At 29.6% G+C, this 3,775-nt stretch overlaps 1 pseudogene; it reads right to left on the reverse strand.

The window, feature by feature from the left end:
* The window catches only part of LOC21389836, a 6,505-nt pseudogene extending 5,983 nt beyond the window's left edge, over window positions 1–522 (reverse strand).
* Window positions 523–3,775: the final 3,253 nt, after the last annotated feature.

Consider the following 3,775-nt stretch of genomic DNA (forward strand, 5'->3'; position numbering starts at 1 on the left):
TGAAAACCCCCATGGCCGCACCCGGCGGCCGCCGAATCACTCCGGTCACCGCCGCCCACATGAACATGAATCCGACGAAGCACTGCACCGCTCCCGCCACGTGGACCACCCACGGCCCACCGAACCTCCCGAAAACCGAGGCGTGGCGGTGGCGGCGGTGGGTGGTGACGGCAGAGTAGAGGAGGCCGGAGAGGACGCCGGCGTTGGCGCCGATGTCCTTGAAGACCGATACCGTGTCGAGCGTTGATTGGTCGTAGCCCTGGCTGGACTTGAGCGCCGGCGAGTAGATGCTGAAGGTGTACGATGCCCCCGCAGCGCACTGGATCCACACGCTCGCCGCCGTTGCCGCCCACTTGCTGTTCATCAGACGCCTCGGAGTCTCCATTTTTCTTTTTTTCGTGAAAACCTTTTTTTTTTTTTTTTTCGCTTTCAGATTTTCTTAGACATTACGCAGATGGAGCTTATCTTTTTTCCAAGGATGATAATGAAATAGGAACCTCTTTTGCTGATCGAAATAGGAACTTTTTTATTCCCTGATGAAATACGTCATGTTGTGTGCATTTTATATAGTTCCCAAAAAATAAAAATTGTCTTACTTTCCCTTCATTGTTCAAAATAGTACAAAACTAACCCCAAGCTCATTATAAGTTGCAATTGTGGTATTTTGTTAAAAAATATATATATACATATAGGTCTACGCTACATATATTTTAGGATTATCATGCCGGTACTCTCTGAACTTTAGTTTTATTTTTTGTTTACCTCTTAAACTTTTAAAACTCTTATTTTACCCTTTAAACATTGAAATAATTTTACGTAGTCCATTCTGTTGTGATTTTTGTTAAAAACAAATAGAAAAATAAAAGATATCACAGTCACGTGGCTATTTAGATTTTTATTAAAAATAAACAGATAAAAATTACATGATCACACTTAACTCCTTTTTTTGTCTAATTTTAACATAAATTTCAATAGAAGGAGTTAAGTGGGAAGAATTTAAAATTCATGGGATAAAATGTGAGTTTTTAAAGTTTAGAGGATAAATTGAGAATGACCTCAAAATTCAAAGAACACCGGTGAGAATAATCTTATATTTTAAAGGTTTATGAGTTAAAAAATTATAAAGTATATTATTTATTAACAAATTTTAAAGTATATTATTTACATTTATTATATCACTTTTTACAAAGAAATCATGTGACCAATACATGATTAAAATATTTAAAAAATTAACTTCTCAATGACAAAAGTATTAAAGTAGTAACTTATCATAAATTTAGGAAAGAATTATGTGATTTTAAATTTTAAATTGTAAAATAAGACAATAGATATTCTTCAAGATCTAATTTTGAACATAACACTAAATTTGATATCTAAAAAGGAATTTTTATTTTCCAAAAACTTTAAATTTTTATAACGGATTCTACAATGAAGGATTTTTGGCACATTTTCCTTAAAGAAAAATAAAAATGGCACTTCTTTTCTATAATTTTTAAATTATTTTCAAATTCGATCTTTAAAGAATACAAGTTGTCTCATTTTTTCATTACAATTCAAAACGATATAACCATAAACTTGTCATAATTCAAAACGATATAACCATAAACTTGTCATAAGTTTCAATTTTAATACTTCTATTTGAGGTATTTGTTTTAATAATGTGTGTTCATTGAGTGACCTACACATGATTCAAATCATTAAAAATTGTTTTTCACCAACTAGTTAAATGACTCACATGAAATTAAAGACATTAAAATAATTAATGCCTCAATCAATGACAAAAGTTTTAAAATTGCAACTTATAATGAATTTGATTGAAGTTTTGTTCAATTTTGAGTTATAAAAAAAGGTAAAATTAAACACTATTTTTGGATCTAAATTTAAAATTAAGCGTCATTTTTTTTTTTATCAAATTGTCAACTTGCTATTTTTGTAAAAAAAGTTATTTGATAAATTATTGCTTGAATATAATAAAGGTTAAAAAGTGCCTTCAAATCATTACATAAAAGTGTTTCAAACTTTTATGGTTGTCATTAAAAGAATACTCCTTTTTTTATTCTAAATTTCAGTAGCAAAAAGAATCATATTCAAAATTTTCTTTTATAATTTGTTTGTTTGTTTTTTTTTTTATTTCTTAAAATTTGTTCGTTCTTTGTGATAGTGTTCTGCTGTGGAGTCGCCGCGTTTTTTACGCAAACAGAGAAGAAGAGGACCTTCATGGTATCATTATTATTTTGATATGATTACTTTTGTGAGGAATTAGTTAATTATTGTTATAGCAAAAAATAAATAAATAAGTAGTTAATTATTGAATGAAAAAATAAAACAAATACCGCTTAAAGTGCGTGGATTTAAATTTTTATCATATACTCTTGATTAATATTATTAAATAAGTATATTAATTAAAAAATATTAATTAAGAGTAAATGATATAAATCTAACCCCATACACCTTAGAATAAGTGCATTAATTTTTTTTTATATAATTTCTTCTAACCCGTTCAAAAAATAATAATGATAGCTCCTTTTGGTTATTAAGTCATGTTTGTGGACAACAAATAACAAATGTCACCATCATCCTTTGAAATTCATTATATTCCAAAGCAAAAAAAAAAAAAAAAGAAAAAAGAAAAAGTGTCATCATAATGAACGGCTAAGTTTGGAAGTGGAGTGAAAATTTGGAAGGATTGAGAGTTGTGCCGAATCAAGTGACGGTGGGGTCGGGTCTATGAGTGTGATGAACCAAACACTTGTAATCACGGCCGGTTAGCCACCACCACTCGAGAAATATGACTCGTTGGCCAAAGGAGAACAACAATAAATTATATATTTTTTAATTTCTTTAAACAACGGTAATTCATATCAAATTAAAGAGTTGCAACTTACGAGGCCTAATAATGAGGCAAATGATTCCAACACACAAAAATTTGTATTATGGGTGTGTAGTCATTGGCAAGTTCAAATCCAATTTTAAACAATTGTTGGAGTTGAAAAATCGGTTCATTTCGCTTATTCGAATTTAGAATTTGAGTTTTTTTACAGTAAAAAGCTCTCACAAACAATCACATCTAACTTTTTTGTTACAGTAAAAAATTATCACATAAAGTCACATCTAAACTCGAATTCTAAACTCGAATCAGCGAAGTGAACAGAGGAGACTTAATGATAGTATCATATTTAACATTTTTTATCCCTATATTTAATGGAGTGACTAATTTTAGTATTTTATTTAATTCGGGGATTATAAATGGTTCAGCATTTAGTTTCACCATTATTTCTAAAGGAGGAAATGAAGTTTAGATACGGTGTTAATCTAAAATTTAAGAAAGAAACTATTTATGAGATATGTTTTAATTGAGGAACTATTTATAAGATAAGATTTATGATAAAATTGTCTAGGGACTAAGTCTATACAGAAAAGAATAAAAGTACTTCTCATAGATTTATTCATTGAAAAAATCATAATGGCAATATTATTAGGTGCACCATACTGTTGTAGTTTTGTTGTTATGGCTTTATGTTTAATGCTTTACTTTTGTCAAAACAAAAAGATTGCTTCATTTTTTATCAGCTGATACCACACTATTTTTTTTTTCTGAGAGAGCTTTCTAAAAGTAATAATATAGAGTGTTAAAAATCTCATAAACCTAAAATCTTATATTTTGTTCAAATATCACGTAGGTTTTTACTATCAAAGATGAAAGAATAAAAAATTAGAAAAAAAAATTAATCAAGTTCCAAAAACCAAATTCTAGAATTAAATCAAAATATGATTC

This window comes from Morus notabilis, unplaced genomic scaffold, assembly GCF_000414095.1.
Source record: "Morus notabilis unplaced genomic scaffold, ASM41409v2 Scaffold778, whole genome shotgun sequence".
NCBI lineage: Eukaryota > Viridiplantae > Streptophyta > Magnoliopsida > Rosales > Moraceae > Morus > Morus notabilis.